The 19,442-nt window shown below is 41.3% G+C and overlaps 1 long non-coding RNA gene across 2 annotated transcripts; it reads left to right on the top strand.

Annotated features, from left to right (window-relative positions):
• Positions 1 to 7,047: 7,047 nt before the first annotated feature.
• Positions 7,048 to 14,067, top strand: LOC148348092 (uncharacterized). Of its 2 annotated transcripts, XR_015847738.1 has the most exons (4): positions 7,048 to 7,611; positions 8,993 to 9,070; positions 9,143 to 9,250; positions 12,233 to 14,067. It is a non-coding gene; the product is annotated as an uncharacterized LOC148348092 (long non-coding RNA). The 2 variants fall into 2 exon arrangements; XR_015847737.1 differs by lacking the exon at positions 12,233 to 14,067 and having other exon boundaries at positions 9,143 to 9,574.
• The last annotated feature ends 5,375 nt before the right edge of the window (positions 14,068 to 19,442 follow it).

The following is a 19,442-nucleotide window of genomic DNA, read 5'->3' as shown; positions in this document are numbered from 1 at the left end:
CTCTTATTATTGATTAAAAATCGGTACAAAATTTTGTTTCCATTTTTTTCTAAGCTCAAATTAAGCATTGTATTTGACAAACCTTATTGAATATATGATTAAAATGAACGTAAATTATAAACACAATACCAATATAATGTCACGGTTGCCATGGCACCCGATTGGCCCCGCCCGTGTGGCGCCAGCTGTGGCTCGTTGACAGAATGGCTTTCATTCTGTTTAAGTTCAGTGTTCTCACCCTCCGTTTGTCAGTCCGTCAACGAACTTCTGCCCCGCAAGAGGTGGGTTTTGACTTGGTCCTATTCCTGTTGGTATTTTCTGTCCGGTATTGTTCCCGTTGATTATGTCCTGTTTAATTTCGGTTTCCAGTTTTGTTTCTGTCTATTTTTGTCCTGTTTATTTTTTTCTCCAGCTTTCGTTCCCGTCTAGTTTGTCCTGTTTATTTTCGATATCATGTTTCATTATCCATCCTGTCTGTCCCGTCCTGTCCGGTATCGACCCCATCTGTCCGATACCTGCTCGGGCATTTGGAATCGATCTTGTCGGTCTCTGGCTTCCTGTCTTTCCACGCCAGACCGCTGTCCAACATACATGACTTAGAACATCACGCATTTGGGTCCTGATCCTGTTCTGGTTCATGACACATAACTTTACAATGTATTTATTTCATGTCCTTCAAAGTTCAATTTATCACAAGATCAGGGTACAGTACAGCTTTAGTTAGACTCAAGACTTTTTAAGACTTTTCTAATTCCTCTTGAAATCAAATTTAAGACTAAGTTGACAAAAAACAAAAACAAAAATTGAAACATAATGAAACAAATCTTTTTTGCACAGCTTTTAGCCATGGCGAAAAACTTTTGTCGGACAGACACTTCTCATTAAACTGTCACTTTGCTGTGATCCAAATTAAATGTTTCTGTCTGAAATTGCTATGTGTATTGTGGGAAGACTTAGGACAGGCGTCTGACTGAAACCAATCACTGTTTCGATAGCTCCGTTATTGTGGTCACGCAATGTTGCTACGAAAGTAAATCAGTGATTTAATGTTAGTCCATTAACAAATTAACAAATAGAAATCTTATTAGTTCACATTTTTAAGCCTTTCAGAAATTTGATTAAAGACATTTTAATGCCAATTAAGGCAGTATTATAATTTATTTTAAGACTTTTGTCAGATACACCAAGAGTTTCCCTTGTTGTGATTTTGTGCATTTATTTATATATTTCCGGACGACTTTCTGATTTCACTATTCTTTAACATTTGTCTCTGATACCACAAATTAAAATAGTTTGATAATGAGATAATATCTAATGCCTTTTCCATTTCCTACATTTCAGTGACAGTCAAGTGGTTAGGATTTGACACTCTCACCTCTGCGACCTAGGTTCAATTCCATTGCATCCATGGTTTTGCGATTGTGATCAGCGATATTTTTCAACATACCAATCATTACACAAATACGGTTATATATTAACATAAAACCTTGTGTATAACAAGCACCAACTTTTAGGTCCTTGTTGGGTAAAAAAATGCACATTATCTAAATCTAATCCATCTAATCTAAACTAAGTTTGTTTTTTTAATAAATCTTGAAGTCTGCGTGTGTGTGTGTTTGTGTGAGTGTGTGTGTGTGTTTGTATGTGGCCAATAGGCTCCAATACGGCTGAACAGATTTTTGTGCAAATTTACACAACTGTGCTTTAGGCCTCTGGGAGTGTTTTTAGCTAGGTTTTGTGACAAGGCACACCCAATAAGTACAAACAAAATTGATAAACATGTGCCTTCGTTGTGGCAATCCAAGGTCCCACCCTAGAAGGCAGACCAGGTGGGCTGACACGGCCTTTGTTATTGAGCAAGATTGTGAATCACCGGTACCTCCCAGTACATGCCTAGCAATCAATCAAGATTACTACACGAGTGCGATGACCGCACATCCAGGAGGTTACTAAAGAACCTTGAAAAACATGCCAGGAACTGCAGACCTCACTGGCCTCAGTTAATGTCAGTGTTCATGGCTCCACTATATCAAAGACACTGGCCAAAAATGACATCCCAGTTCCCAGACAAAAAGTACTACCCTCACAAAAGACCACTAAGTGTCGTATGACATTTGCCAAAAAGCATCTTGATTATCCTCAAGACTAGTAGAAAAATTCTGTGGACTGATAAGTCAACAATTGAACTTTTTGGAAGGTGTGCAGCTCGTTACATCCGACGTAAAAATGGCACAGCAATTGACAAAAAGAACATAATGCCAACAGTAAAGCATGGTGGTGCCAATGTAATGGTCTGGGGCTGCTTTGCTGCTCAGGACCAGGACAACTTGCTGTGGTTGACGGAATAATTAATTATGATGTTTACCAAATGATCCTGAAGGAGAACATCCGGTCATAAATTCATGCCCTCAAACTCAAGCACTCTTGGATCATGCAGCAGGACAATGATCTAAAACACACCAGCAAGTCCACCTCTGTATGGTTAAAAAAAAAAAAACCTCAACATTTAAGTCCTGGAGTGGCCGAGCCAAAGTCCGGAATGAGTTCCAATCGAGATTCTGTGGTGTGACATTAAATAGGCAGTTCATGCCAGAAAACCCTCCTATATGACAGATTTGAAACCATTTTGAAAAAGAAAAGAGTGGGCCAAACTTCCTCCACAGCGTTGTCAAAGATTCATTATCGTAGGTGGCCCAACTCGCTATTAGGTTCAGAGGCCAATTACTTTTCTCATAGGGTCAGAAAGGTTTTGATTCTCTTGTGCCTTAAAAATGGAATCAACATTTGAAAAGTGTACTTTTTATTTTCTTGGGTTGTCTCTGTGTGATATTCAAATTAGTTTGATCTAAAATCTTTGTGAGTGATAAAAATGCAAGAAACACAAAAATCAGGAGGGGGAAAATACTCTTTCTGTACGTTTTTTGCAGCGCAGACATTTTGCTTCACATTAATTATTAAACGTGATTATGATAATTGTATTTTCGTCTGTTTGATTTGGTGCCCCCACCGGCTCAAGGTCGAGCACGATCTGGCTTATTGTGTAAATTGTCACGGTATTGATGAACGGCCGACAATGGCGGAGACGAACGGCGGCGCAAAGCAGCGAGGGCGTGAATAACAAACTGAATCGAATATGAAGCGTGTTGAAAAGGCGCCGTCACGTCGCCGCTGACAGGATAATCAATTCGCATTTGTGCCTGATCTATCGCCCGCCTCTGCATGCCGGAAACACAAAATAAACAGAAAGAAAAGAACACTTTTCCTCACTTATCACTTACGTGTGTGTTCCTGAATTCTAACTTGGTCGCAGTTTTTTTTCTTTTCAACACAAGCGTGGGAATCGCAAAGTGAAATTCCTATATTGTGAGGGGTGGAAACCTATGCTAATGCATAGCTAATTGTTTGTGAACACTTTGTACTCAAGATAATGAGTTATAATTACTCTATTACATTTACTTGAGTAAGATTGGGACATCAAAGTGGCGCGAGCGGCAGCCTTTCCAGCAGCTCTGTGTTATTTCACACTTTTTGTGATTTATTGTTTTAAGTGTCTGCTTCTATCTACGGTGTTTTTCGTCCCGTTTGACAACTACACTTTAGATTACTTTCTATCCTATTGTTATGGGCGTTAACGCACAAAGATGTGTTCATTCAAGGAATCAACTCCTTGCCCTGAAGAATTCTTGTGCCGGCGTGATGAGGGGGTCCTATCGTGGATGCAGTGCCGGAGCTAAGGTTAAGCGGATACCGTACTGTCCGTAATCACTGTAAATGTGAACTCTCTGCCAAATAAGACCAACGAACTGGCTGTGCTGGTGAAAAACATCAAAGCGTACAAGGAGTGCAGTTTGCTGTGTTTTACGGAAACGTGGCTCACGTATAGCATCCCAACCCCTAACAAGGAGCCACCCGGAGCTACCTGGAGCTATCCGGAGCTACCCGGCTTCAGCACTGTTAGGGACAGAGACACAAAAGCCTGCGGGAAGCGGAGAGGAGGTGGACTCGCCATCTACGTGAACACGAGGTGGTAACCCTGGGCACAAATATTTCCATCTGCTGCAGGGACGTCGAACTTTTGGAGTAGCGTGTGACGTCATCCACTCCGCTGTGGCTAAACAACAACAAGCACCCCGAGGGCATCCTGTTAATCTGTTAATAAACAACAAAGGACTCTGCTGGAAGTGTGAATATCCCTACGGGGATGAATTAAGTATCTATCTCTATCTATCTATCTACCTACCTACCTACCTACCTCTCTCTCTCTCTCTACCTACCTCTCTCTCTCTCTCTCTCTCTCTCTCTCTCTCTCTATCTATCTATCTAGCTATCTATATATATATCTATCTATATATCTATCTCACTTTGTTCTTCTGGGAGAATTTTCAAAATCACTATACTTTTACTTGAGAAGATTTGTGAAGAAGAAACTGTACTCTTACTCCGCTACATTAGGCAACATTGATCCCGTTACTTAAATCCCCTCGAGGACCTCTTCCTCGTTTGTTTTCTTCCTTCCCGTGTCTTCTGAGTGTAAGCCAAACTGTGTGACCCAAGCCCCGCCCTTTTTAAAGGAGCCGCGTCACAAGCCAGGCAGGTAGCAAACCGGAGTGTGTGTGTAATCCGCCATGGACCCCAAATTTAAAAACGGAAAAAAACAAAACGAACTTAAACTGTATTAATGTGATTAGTTTTACTTTAAATTTTCAAAAGGTTTCTATTTTATTTTTATAAACACGTGCTGGGTTTTAATTGCACTATTTTTGCTACCCAGAAAAGGGGCACACTATGCATATTTGTTAGTTTTGTTTTTGTTTTTTCAAAATAAAAATTGCATTAATTGCATTTATTTTTTCTAACGAAACAATTAAACATTCCATGATTCAATAATATAGGAACGAAGTTAAACTTGAGGCAGTATCACACAAGTAGTCGCGTCATTCTGAACAGGATGTGCTACATCCAAAGTAGTCATTTTGATAGTGGGCTAATAAAGATACATATAGCATGTGCTCCGTTCTATCTACATAGTCCATTTGAATACAGTTATGCTGATGCCATCCCAAGCACCCAGTATGGACATGGATTTCTCCTCATGCAGATATTTTCCCTACCATGTATATACTTGTATCCAAGCCAATTTTACAATTATGAAATACAATAGTCAGATCAGAGGTTCAGCTTATATGCGAATATTTGGTTATGTTTCACCAGTAGCATATGGTAGATAGCACATGGGGAAGAAGGAGTGTCTTTTAAAAAGTACAGGAACACTGAACAAACTCAATTAATGGGGCAAACGTAAGCATATTTTTTTGCAATACACAATTCCTGGAGAAAAAAAGAAAACGTCTTGGACAGTATCCAGATATGCACAAAGATATCTTGAAATGTTTGAAGTACAGACACAAAATGGATATGGAGTGTCTCAGCTAAATGTTCAGTCGCAAACTCGCACAAGCCTGCTTCTACATGTTGGTGTACACATTTTTTCAATTTTGTTTATTATGTGGCCACTTGAAAGCAGTTTTGGGGGGTTGGTTTAGATGAGTTTTTACGGTAATTTGTATCTAGATAATTTTTGGATTCTATCTATCTACCTTGGTCATATCCCTCGAGAGGGGTGACCGACAGCGAGACAAAAACATATAAAACAAAGAAAATAAAAAGGGAGAAAGTAGCAAAAAACACACACAAACATTTTTGGACCATGGCCAATCCAAATGGCCAAACACCCAAACAAGTTAAGTACCTCAGCACCCAAGTTGGTCATGCTTTCGTCCCTCCAGATGAAACAGGACACGAGAAACCGGCCATGTCACTCGGTTCAGGGTGACACAACACAATCTTCTGTTCAACAGCATGGGCCGACTGCTTTCACTGGATTACCGATGTGATGCACCTGTGCCCGCTTCTTTGGCGCCAACTGCCTCGGGCTTTGATTGGCTTCCTGTCCCTATTTTAACCCACTCCTTTCTGTCACCGGTTGCCAGTTCATCTGCGAACCGCAGTTTACACTAGGCAAGCCTTTTTTCGACCCTGACTCCAACCTGTTTCTTGCTCCTGTCTGTCCCCCGTCCTCGACCCGTTTTTGATCCTGATCACATCTACTCTCCCGTCCCGGCTTTAGACCTTTTTTGTCCTCGACCATGTCTACTCTCCTTTCCTGGCTTACGACTCGCTTACGACCCCGACCACGTTTTTGATCTCCTGTCCCGGCTACTGACCCGTTTTCCTGTTCCCGACACCGCCATAGCTCACCACGGAAGTCCCACTTCTGCGTTCGGAGTGACCTGCTTCCCACCGGATCGTGGGGGCAACCCTTTCCTTTCTTCCAATAAAACTGAGAGAAACTTAACGCAATTGGGAACTGTCTGGTCTTGAGACACACATATATATAAATAATAATATATATATATATATATATATATATATATATATATATATATATATATATATATCATCAGCCGTACCGCTTATCCTCAGTAGGGTCGCGGGGGGCCCATCCCAGCCATCTCCGGGCAGTGGGCAGGGGACACCCTGAACTGGTTGCCAGCCAATCGCAGGGCACACGGGGACAGACAAATCACTCGCTCATTCACACCTAGGGAAAATTTGGACCGGCCAATTCACCTGAAATGCATGTTTTTGGAACGTGGGAGGAAACCGGAACGGGGAGAACATACAAACTCCGCACAGGAAGTCTGGAGCTGGATTTGAACCCACGCAGGAGGTTCCCATGACATGAACTGTGCCGCACAAGCGCTAACTAAAAATAACTGAATTTGATCCACCAAAGGAACACAATTTTTAGTGTTTTTATTATTTGCTCTGTTCTTAATTTTGTATTATGTCTATGCTCATCTCGTCCCTTTCTGACCTTTTAAGTACTTTACAACATTAGAGCTTTAGTGGGACAGATGTATTTTGAGCTCCAATTTATGTAAACAGATATGCAGTGCTGAACAAGGCAATACATCAGATCACATCATCAGACTAAAGACTGAAATATCCTTATTACACGTTTCAGCGTTAACAAGTGGATGTCGAAAGGTCACAGAAACTTAATGTTTAAAAAATATATCATTATTTTTTAGTACTTAAATAGCCCTTCATAAAGGCTTTAAAGAAAATGTACTTAAGTCTCAGTTTCCTTGTTGTTTTGAATGTGTATATGTTTATATAAATAGCCAAGTAATCAATTTAGCATAGCTAATTGTTATAGACTGAGACAAAACGATAGCTTTGAAATGTATAGAACGGAATGGGACACCCAGCAGACGTGTTAAAACTACCTAAATTAGGTAATGTTCACACTGATAGAATTTTCTTGGCAAAAGGCACCCGTATATGCCTTTAAAAAAAATTGCAGTCCAAATCGCCCAATTAAGACTGTTTTCAAATGTGACCTGGGATGCTTTCATTGGTGGTCCTAGTGCCGCAATGTGACACAGCGGTTCTAAATGGCCAGGTTGCATATATCCAACCTATACATTATAAAAACTCCATTAAGCACATGCAGATGATCGTGATAGTCGACCCTATTTTGGACTATTTGATAAAGTTTCAGGAGCGAGCAGCAGCAAGTCAACTGCAGGAGAGAGAGTGGGAAAGGTGAGATGGCACAACATTCATTTGGACAGGTAACTTAAAATTAGTTTTACATGGTTATATCAGTATCAGAAATTATTTTCCCCCCATTTTATTAACACTCCACTTATTGAAACATAAATATTTTGTTTGTTTGTTTGTACATGATTCAATTGTTTGTTTGTTTGTACATGATTCAAATTGAATCGTTTCTTGTACATGATTCAATTGTTTGTTTGTTTGTACATGATTCAAATTGAATCGTTTCTTGTACATGATTCAATTGTTTGTTTGTTTGTACATGATTCAAATTGAATCGTTTCTCCGGCGCCGTCACGAATGGCAGCCACTCCAGCAGCTCCCGTGTTATTTTCGATTGTTCTCAGCTCAGGGATGCTGCTGGAAAAGTGAATTTCCCTTCGGGGATGAATAATGTATCTATCTATCTATCTATTTATCTATCTATCTATCTAACCACTGCGCCGCCGTGCTGCCCCTATATACATATATATATATCTCATCTCATCAGCCGTACCGCTTATCCTCATTAGGGTCGCGGGGGGGCTGGAGCCCATCCCAGCCATCTCCGGGCAGTGGGCAGGGGACACCCTGAACTGGTTGCCAGCCAATCGCAGGGCACACAGGGACAGACAACTCATTCGCTCATTCACACCTAGGGACAATTTGGACCGGCCAATTCACCTGAAATGCATGTTTTTGGAACGTGGGAAGAAACCGGAGTGCCCGGAGGAAACCCACGCTAGCACGGGGAGAACATACAAACTCCGCACAGGAAGTCTGGAGCTGGATTTGAACCCACAACAGGTTCCCATGACATAAACTGTGCCGCACAAGCGCTAACCACTGCTGCCCATATATATATATATATATATATATATATATATATATATATATATATATATATATATTAGGCTTTTTTTTATATATATGATTAATTTTTAGTTTATTTTTTTAACGAGAAACCTAGTTTTAATTTTTAAGGACAAAAAATATTATTGCTTCTAAAACAATCAAGTAACCAAATTTGGTATATTTCAGGCTCAACTATTTTCAGAGATTCTTGTTTCAGCTATTTTAAATCACTTTCAATTAATTACGTAGTTTTTACGATTTAACGCTTTTTTATTCTTATTTGTTTGTTCGTTGTGTCAGGATCTGGCACACCACCTCCCCAAAGAGGGCACCAAACGGTTAGAGTGGCAGAAATGCGCACAGCCGTCATTGTTATCAGAGCACATTTCTTTCTGGTTTATTTTTCCTCTTTCTGGTTTGGACATTTTGGACGTTTGTTACGTTGTACATGGGTTTAGTTATTCAACATATTTTCTTTATTTCTAACAAGACAGCCCCTTCTCTTTTTCCCTGCATATGGGTCCACAACCAGATCATAAATCATCGTTCACCGACGAGCTCAAATAAGTGGCTAGCCTTTGGAACTCCGAAATTTTTCCAGTGCAAAAAAGTCAGTGATAAAAATAATGCTTTTTTTGATCCATGAATCATTTTGTGTGTTTTGGCCTCATCCTTCTTGCAGGCGCCAGGCCAATGTTTATAGACGAGTGATGCCGCTGACATGTTTGGCGGCTGGAGTTATCCATCTTTCTTCCACGTTGCTGGCAAAATAGGAAGCAAGAAGGAAAAGGTCAGCGCGCTAATGCGCAAAGCGACAGCAAATGCATCACCGGCAGCCACACCCACTTTTGGCGCCGTACCCTTCCAACAAACGCTTCATTTTGCATGGCCCGGGAATGGCAAACTGATGCACTAAATGGAAAGCGAGCAAACATTTAACGAAGGCCCAATAAATTGTCCTCAATCACGATATTTCAAAAGGTCCAAAGCAACGCTATTAAATCTAACTATCGAAATGTTATTATATGAGCATTTTTTAGCCACCAAATTTCCTGTACTCTGTTACTGGTTTAATTGTTTTCTTCACAAGGGAAACTCTTAATCCTAACCCCTAATCCAAACACTAACCCTTAATCCAAACGCTGATCCAAGACCCTAATCCTAACTCCTATTTAAAACCCTAACCTGCCAACCACAACTCCAAACCCGAACCTTAAACCCCTCAGCCCAATCCTAACCCCTAATCCAAATCCTAACCCCTACTCCAAATTCTAACTCCTAATCGAAACCCTAATCCTAACAGCTTTATCCTAAACTTTAAACTCTAATCCTAACCAGTAATCCCTTTTAATGCCCGTGGCTTCAGTTTGCAAAAAAATCTGTATACATTCTATAAAAAAATTCAAATAAGGAAAAATAAATTGTAAATTCTATCAATAGAGAAATTATCTCGCAATGGGGTTCTGAGTGCCCCCCACCCCCCAATATTTTTCAGACAGCTTTTTGGCCGATCCAGCAAGCACTTTTGCCGGTTTAGCATTTTGGAGGGCGTGATTAACGAGCGAGCTGTCGAACCACCGTTCCAATCAAATGCAAGGACGGCGAGCGAGGAAGAAGAAGATGAGCCCCCGACCGCACACAAAGCAATTTTATTGACTCTTCATAGCCGATTCGTGTGCAAAACCGTGAAATTTAACGCCATACGTTGAGTCAATAGTTCGAGCATTAACCGAGCAGAGAGGTGCTTGCTTTTTATGTCCCGTGCTAATGATGTCCTTCTGGACCGCAAACATTGCAAACACAGAAGACCCAACGGGATACGACGACCCCACCTTATGCTATTTCTGCTTTACAGTTCGGAGTCGAGGGCCATATTGGGTTAAAAATGTGGCCAAGGGGCCCATTCTGGAACCTCTTCCAATTTTTCCATTTAGGAATCATGATAGAGTGCTGTTCTAAATAATAACAGAGCAATGTGACCAACCATAATATCTCAGGTTTTATTACAGTTTTTATTGTTACATGCCAGACAAGTTACCAGTAGATCCAGTTGATTCTCAGAAAACAAACGAGACCCAGCATTCATGATAAGCACGCTCCAAAGGCTGTGCAATTGGGCAATTAGTTCAAAGAGGTGTGTTTTAAAAAAAGCAGTGTCTGCTGTTGACTGCACAAACTCAAAACTATTTTCTATTTCAAAAAAAAAGGTAGGATTTATCAATCCTAATATTTAATTGCGTGACCATTTTTTATAACTGCTTCACATCTGTGTGGCATAGAGTCAACAAACTTGTGGCACCTTCAGTTGTTATTTCGCTCAATGATTGCTGAACAACATTTCACAATTAGTTTGCATGTCCTTGTTTCGCTTCACAAACAGCATTTTTGATATCACCCCAGAAATTATCGATTGGATCTGGGGATTGGGCTGGCTACTCTATAACATTGTTTTATTGGTATGTAACCAAGACTTGCGTGTTTGGGGTCATTGTCTTGTCTAAACACCCCTTTAATTGGCATGTCCTCTTCAGCACAAGGTGTAACATAACCTCTTCAAGTATCTTGACATACACAAACTGATCCATGATCCCTGTTATGCGATAAATGGGCCCAACACTAGAGTGGAAGAAACATGCCCAGACCATGATACTTGCACCACCATGCATTTACTGTATTCAATGTGTACTGACGATTGAATTCTGAGTTTGGCGGTTGTCTCAAAAACGTTCAATGGCCCCTGGACCCAAAAGAGACAATTTTTCTTTCATCAGTCCACAAAATGTTCCTTCATTTTTCTTTAGGTCAGTTGATGTGTTCTTTGGCGAATTTGTAAACTTTCCTGCACTTGCCTTTTTTTAACAGAGAGACTTTGCGTGTGATCTTGAAAATAAGTTTGCTTCCCACAGGCGTTTTCTAACTGTCAAGGCACTTACAGGTAACTGCATTTGATCTTCCTGGAGGTGATCATTTGCTGAACCTTTGCCATTCTGGTTATTCTACGTTCCATTTTGATAGTTGCCTTTCGTTTTCTACCACGTGTCTCTGGTTGTTCTACCCATTTTAAGGCATTGGAGATTATGTGAGCCTAACAGCCAACAATTTTTGCACCTCTCCAATCAACTTTTTGATCAAAGAACCCCGTTCTTCAGAGCAGTGTCTTGAACGACCCATTTTCCTCAAATGCATGTTCAACCTGTGCTGGGTTCATTATCCTTATATAGGCACCACCCGATTCAGACCTGATTCACACCTGTATTTGTTTTTTTTTCTTCCCCAAAATTGATCAACTCTGAGATTGGTTGCCACACTGCTATCTTTTAACACACCCCTTTGAACTACTGTATTTGCCCAATTGCACAGCCTTCGCGAGTGCCCATTGTGAATGCTGGCTTTGGTCTGTTTTCTGGGAATGTACTGCACCTACTAGTAACTTGTTTGGCATGTAACAATAAAAAATATACTAAAAACAAGGGATATTCTGGTTAGTCACATTGCAGTGCTATTATTTTGAACAGCACTCTACATGCAGACAACTACTGTACATGTTGGATTTCTTTATATTTGTATTCAATTGGATTAGTTTAATCAAATTAGTTTTGAAACACTCACAATTAAAGCTAAGTCATATATTTGCACTAAATTTGATATTTAGTTTTTCAGTATCACTGCAGTAGTATTTATTTACTATTTTTGTAGTATTTCTCCGGTAATATTTTTGTAGTATTCCTTTCTATTTGTGGGGAAAAGGATACCATGGCGCTCATTCTTTCAGGGTGTAAAGAAGCTTTCACTCAAGGAATATACAGGTGGCTCCACGATAGGGGGCTCACGACCCTTGCTTACACCATGGAGCAGTAGCTATACAAGAAATGGAAACCACATGGGAAAACAGTGCCATATATCAAATTCTTTTGAGAAAGAGTGATTTAGGATAGCAACCTTGTGCACAGCACTTGCAAGATGGCACCAACTCAAGCTACCGAAAGACAGACAAAACAATACCCCGAAAGTCGCCCGAGAGGAGAGAAGGATGAGCGACTCGACAGGACAGACACAACGGTAACGGCCAGGATAACAGACTCAGGGTTAATGAGAAGGCTCACCCAGGCAGCTCTAATTGGGAAGGCATTGGAGTAAAGAATCATTTGGGCAAAACCTGCAAGAACACGAGAGGCCTCCTAATACAACAGGCTAGGACCAAATGTGGAAAGGAAGGGTTACAGGTGTAGTGCACAGTGGTAGCACCTGATGAGACACAGGAAACTCCAAGCAGGAACCACCCCAAAGTATTGGAGATCTCTTAGTGCCTGTGTCACCTCAAAACCTCAGGAAGGACTCACCCAATGCCTCTCCGGGGAGCCAAACCCACCATGCAAGGGAACGGATTAGGAGGCCTAAGATGGGCGAAACCAACGAGTAGTACCAACTGGACCAGGATCTTGATCAAATACAAAAAGCCACGCTAGCATGGACAGCTGAGCAGAAAGTCAGTACTCCCACAGCAATAACATACAATCTGGCAGGGAAGCATTATAGAACTGAGGAAATGAAGGTTAACATCAAGACTGTATACCAACCAAGCAGAAGAGAGAGGGAAAATGTATTGCCTGAGGGAAGAAATTAAAACGCTCAAAAAACAGTTCAAACAAGCCCTGGCTTACAAAAGAGACATCATCATAAGTATCTGATGAATCAACTTTGGGAGCGACACTGCAGCTTCTGAAGAGCAGAAAGCATTCAGAAGAGAAGGAAGGATAGGTAAGAGCTAAGTTCACCAAAGACGCCTTCCAATTCACCAGAGTACTGCTGGGTGAAACAAATCTGGACGGTTAACCAGCCCTAGAGAAGTTTTGGAGGTGTTCTTGAAGGAGACCTACAATGACACCTACAGAAATCAGGCCCTGGATGCCAACCGCAACATCGACAGCATCGCTCCACCCGAAAAGAAGCTCAACATCAGTGAACCACCCTGGAATGAAGTCCAATAGGTGGTGAAGAAGGCTAGAACAGGATCTGCCCCCGTCCCAAGTGGTATACCCTATAACATACTGTATATGAACAATGCCCAAAGCTTCTTCCCTCACGCCCCCATCCATGAAGCACAAGATCATTACCTGATCCCTCAGCAAATTCAGGGGATGATCACTAGTTACTTTTCCTGAATTGAGCTACGATTTAAAGCCGCCCATTTTACAACAGAAAAGGGAATCATAACGCGATATACAATCTACCCCATACTCTTCATCATGGGCATGATTATCTCAATAAAAGCGCCGAGAAGAAAGCTCAAGGCCAAAAAATGGATTCTGGCATACAACCCCCGAAAGATGTTACAGGGATGACCTCACGGTAACAACCACAACCCCTTGTTGAGGTGGGGTGGGTGCGAACAGTTCTGGACCAAATAGCGAGTAGTAGTATTTTGGTAGCATTTCCAGCTTAGAATTTTTGTATCATTTCTGTAGTATTTTGTTACTATTTAAATCTTAAATCTTTGGTATTTTGTAATATTTCTGTAGAAGTATTTTTAAGTAATTTCAAGGTAGTATTTTTGTCATATTGCTGCAGTATTTTTGTAATATTTCTATAGTATATTTCTTATTGTATATCTGTATTATTTTTGTTGTATTACTTGTAGTATTTTGGCCGTAAGATTTCTGTAGTACAATTTTCTTTAAATGTTTGTATGATGGTTTTACTGTAGTGATATTTTTGTCCTGTGATGAGGGGGCCTCTCCTCGTGAGAGGTAAGAGAATTCTCCCACCATGTTTCGCTGTGTGTCATTAGAGGCGACTAAAGTGGAGGGAGCGAGGGAACTGGGGATCCTCTCCTCTCTATCTCTACTCCCTAAAAGACAGCAAGGCAAAGAAAGGGGGGCGAGTGACCAAAAGGTCTCGCAAACCCTAGTTATAGGGTCACTAAATGTGAGAGGATTTGGAAGTAAAGCGACTGAGTGGAAGAAAGAGGAGATCAGAAGGATGATGACTAAAAGGAAGGTTGATGTGTTAGCCTTGAGTGAAACAAAGATGAAAGGAAAGGGTGAATTACAGCTTGGAGGTATGTATGGTAGAAGGTCTGGAGTTACGGGTGGACATGCAAGAGAAGGAGTGGCTGTGCTTTTGAGTGAGAAAGCAAAGGAAAAACTAGTGGAGTGGAAAGAGATATGTTCAAGATTGATGTGGGTGAGGTTGAAGTGGGGTGTAGAAGTATGGATGTTCATAAGTGCATATGGACCTGGTTCAGAAAGAAGCGCTGAGGAGAGAGAGGAGTTGTGGAAGGACTTGTCTGAATGTGTGGCAAGTGCGAAAGACGGGTGGAAAGTGGTAATACTAGGTGACCTGAATGCTAGAGTGGGTGATGAAACGGTTGAAAATGTGATTGGTAGATATGGAGTACCAGGAAGAAATGAGAGTGGGAAGAAAGTGATTGAGTTATGTGTGGAAAATGAGTGGGTGATTGGAAATACATTGTTTAAAAAGACGGACGTGAATAAGTATACCTTTGTCAGAGTGGATAGTGGCAAGATGGTGTTCAGAGCACTGATGGATTATGTAGTGGTTAGGAAAGGGATGTTAAGTAGATTGTTGGATGTGCATGGTTACAAAGGTGAAATGAGTGGTATGTCTGATCATTTTTATGTGGAAGGAAAACTGAGAATAGAAGGATTGTGGAGGGCTAATTATAAGAAGAGTGTGAGGGAAGAGTTTAAAATATCAGAGTTGAATAGTGCAGAAAAGGAAAGAGAGTTTAAAGAGAGGATAAGGGAAGAGTATGAACGGATTAGTAGAAGAGAAATGGAGAGTGTGGAAATTGAATGGAAGTGGTTTAAAGAGGCAGTGTTGAGGAGTGCAAAAGAAGTGTGTGGAATGAGAAAAGTTGGCCGAGGTATTAGGAAAGGAAGTGAATGGTGGAGTGATGAGATATCAGAGGCTGTGACATGAAAGAAAGAAATGAAAGGGGGGAAGGCGCCTGGGTTGGATGGTTGTACTGCTGAATGCCTGAAAAAAGGTGGCACAGCTATGATTGACTGGTTAGTACGCTTGTTGAACGTATGCTTTTTAAGTGGTGTGGTTCCTGTTAATTGGTGTAGTGCATGTATGGTGCGATTGTACAAGGGTAAAGGTAATAAGTATGAATGTAGCAATTCGAGAGGTATCAGTTTGTTGTCTGCCGGGTAAGCTGTATGGAAGAGTCTTGATTAAGAGAGAGAAAGAACGAATGAGGTGGTGATGGAGGAGCAGAGTGATTTCAGGAAAGGAAGAGGATGTGTGGATCAGGTGTTTGCAGTAGGACAGGTGTGTGAGAAATATTTTGCAAAAGGTAAGGATGTTTATTTGGCTTTCATGGACTTGGAAAAGGCGTATGACAGAGTTGATAAAGAGGCGTTGTGGCAAGTGATGGGAATGTATGGAGTGGGTGGAAAGATGTTGGAAGCATTGAAGAGTTTTTATATCATTAGCAGAGCATGTGTAAGAGTAGGGAGTGAGACAAGTGAGTGGTTCCCTGTGTTGACTGGTGTGAGACAGGGGTTTGTGATGTCACCATGGCTGTTTAATGTGTACATGGATGGCGTGGTGAGAGAAGTGAATGCAAGAGTATTTGGCAGAGATGTAGAGATGATGGACAACAGTGGAATGGTGTGGCAGGTAAGTCAATTGTTGTTTTCAGATGACACAACGCTTGTGGCTGATTCTGAGGAAAGATTGAGAAGGTTGGTAACGGAGTATGGAAGAGTATGTGAGAGGCGTAAGTTATGTGTCAATGTTGGGAAGAGTAAGGTGATGAAGTGTTCACGTGATGGACTGGGCATGGCGTTAGAAATAAGGTTGCATGGACAGGTGCTGGAAGAAGTCGAAAGCTTTAGGTACTTGGGTTGTGATGTGGCTGCAGTTGTTGAAGGAAGCAAGGTTTTGGGTGCTTTGAGGAGAGTGATGAGTAACAAGAGTATGAGTATGGAAGTTAAGAGGGGACTGTATGAGAGTGTAATTGTGCCGACTGTGTTGTATGGTGCAGAGACTTGGAGCCTGAATGCAGATTTAAGAAGGAAATTGAATGTTTTTTAGATGAAGCGTTTGAGGAGTATGTTAGGAGTGACAAGATTGGATAGATTGAGAAATGAAATTGTGAGAGACAGAACTGGAGTAGTCGTGGAACTGAGCAAGCGTGTTGATAATAGAGTACTCGGTTGGTTTGGACATATGGAGAGGATGGATGAGGAGCGAATGTTGAAGAGGATCTACAGAGCAGAAGTAAATGGAAGGAGACCAAGAGGAAGGCCGCGATTGACGTGGATGGATGGTGTTATGAGTGCACTGCAGAAAAGAAGTCTAAATATAATGGAAGCTAGAGCTCTTGTTGGTGATAGGAAGGAGTGGAAAGGTGTTGTGAAAGGATAGTGGGATTGTGGATGCGTTCTTAAGGATGGGCTGGGCACCCGTATGATGCGGCAGGGATAACCAGTGAAAGCTGTCGGGCCCTGCTGTTGAACAGAAGAGTGTGTTGTGTCACCCTGACCCGAGTGACATGGCCGCTTTCTGGTGTCCTGTTTCATCTGGAGGGACGAAAGCATGACCAACTTAGGTGCCTAACTTGTTTGGGTGTTTGGGCAATTGGTTTGGCCATGGTCCAAACATTTTTGTGTGTTTTTTGCTTTTTTTCCCTTTTATTTTCTTTTTATCGTATATGTTTGTCTTGCTGTCGGTCACCCCTCTTGAGGGATATGACCAAGGTAGATAAATATTTTTGTAGTATTTCTGTGGATTGGTATCTCCATAGTAGTATTGGTGTGTAACTTATGTAACTCGCAGGTCATAGACGAAGCGCTTTTTTTTGTGCCCCTCTGTACAGAATATATAATAGCTCAATAAAAAACTTACGTTTTTACCACATTGTTACTATGTGACTAAAAGGTTAAATATTGGAAGTAGGGTAAAATAGACTCAGTCAACCAATAAAAAAAACATTTTACTAGAAAATTACAATGACCCAGTGAGCTATTTTTTGAAGAGAACAACATTGGAGACCCCTGCTGTAGACTCATTATATACATTAGAGAGAATTACGTTTACAAACCAAATTTATTGAATGTATTTCTTATTCTGTGTGTATTCTGATGTATTTAAGGGAAACAAATCGTAAGAAGTGGTTAGCGCGTGTGCGGCACAGTTCTAAGGTCTCGGGAACCTCTTGTGTGGGTTCAAATCCAGCTACCGGACTTACTGTGCCGAGTTTGTATGTTCTCCCCGTGCTTGCGTGGGTTTCCTCCGGGCACTCCGGTTTCCTCCCACATTCCAAAGACATGCATTTCAGTTGGATTGGCTAGTCCAAATTGTCCCTAGATGTGAATGAGCGAGCGAGTTGTCTGTCCCGGTGTGCCCTGCGATTGGCTGGCAACCAGTTCAGGGTGTCCCCTGCCCACTGCCCGATGATTGCTGGGATGGGCTCCAGCACCCCCGCGACCCTACTGAGGATAAGCGGTGCAGCTAATGAGATGAGATGTTTAATTTTGGGCAGCATGGCGGGGCAACACAGTTCTGAGGTCATGAGATCGAATCTTCCTGTGTGAAGTTTGCATGTTCTCCACGTGGGTTGCGTGGGCTTGCTCCCACATTCCAAAAACATGCATGTCCATTGGCCGGTCCAAATTGTCCCTAGGTTTGAATGAGCGGGTGACTTATCTGTCCCTGTGTGCCCTGCGACTGGCTGGCAACCAGTTCAGGGTGTCCCCTGCCCTCTGCTCGAAGACAGCTGGGATGGGCTCCAGCACCCCCGCGACCTTACTGACGATAAGTGGTGCAGGTAATGAATGGATGGATGTTTTATTTATTTTTCAGTTTGATAGCCGTTCATCTACTCTGATTTCGTTGTTAAACTATTTTTAGTAGCAAAATTTACGTTTATCTGCACTGATAGGGTTTAGAATTAACAATCAATTTTGTGTCAGAATAAGTTATACAGTAATACACTTTGAATTTCAATGACAGTTCAAATGAATGACAAGAAGGTTCATTAAATAAGCAAAGAAAACACAATACCAATGTTTTCCAGTTCAGGGGAACTCCAATGCATGGGTGGAGAAGCACCTTTTCAGTTACTGGCTCCATCTAGTGTTAAAACTGAGAAGTGCAACAGAGTTGAGCTCGAGCGCCATGTGCGGGCCATATTCAACTATATTTTCAGAATTTGCTGCGGGCCAATATTAACTGCAGTTGGCCCGCGGGCCGTAGTTTGGAGACCCCTGGTGTAGAGGGACATCTTGTTTAAATATTACATAGCACCCTCTAAAGATTTGGCTTATAGATTACAAGTTGCTAACTTGCTGAATAGAGGAGCATACGTGTTTTCATTTAAATATGTAAAAATAAGAGTGGGGGGTGAAAAAAAACACTGAAAAAGAAGAAATTTAATTTCCTTGCCATCAATAGGCAATGCTAAAGTGTTTTATACTGTATTTAAGTCATGTTTATGTGTATAACCCTTAATCACAAGAAGTCTCAAAGGGCTGCACAGACCACGTATTATTGCAAACTACAGATTATTATACCATCCCGATATCTAAACTCATCACTGAAATTAAATTTCGCAGACATGATATCTGCTGATTTCACTGTGTTTATTCTGTGCTTTCTTTTCCAAACATATTAAAATAAATTAGGATCCATCAAGTATTTGGGTCAGTCTGAAGCCTTCGCTTTCATTTAAAAATCCTTTCTTTGCAAAACAGTGCCATCGAGTGGCATCTTAAGCCAATGCAGCCAAAAAGCGAAAGTAAAAATAAGCTGTAGTAATGGACCACAACATTTTTACAGTGGCATTTCTTTAATAAGAAACACTTGCCAAAAAGAGAAGGATGTATCCACCTTATATACAAAAAGACGAGAAACCAAATTTTAGAGTTTGATCATTTTACAACTTGGACTTCTGTTTCAGCTCGTCGTCAGAATTATCTGACTACTATGAGTCCTGGAGCATTTTTTTTTTA

Source organism: Urocampus carinirostris, chromosome 18 (assembly GCF_059441175.1).
Source record: "Urocampus carinirostris isolate Australia breed hairy pipefish chromosome 18, RoL_Ucar_1.0, whole genome shotgun sequence".
NCBI lineage: Eukaryota > Metazoa > Chordata > Actinopteri > Syngnathiformes > Syngnathidae > Urocampus > Urocampus carinirostris.
This window is presented reverse-complemented; position numbering and strand designations above follow the sequence as displayed.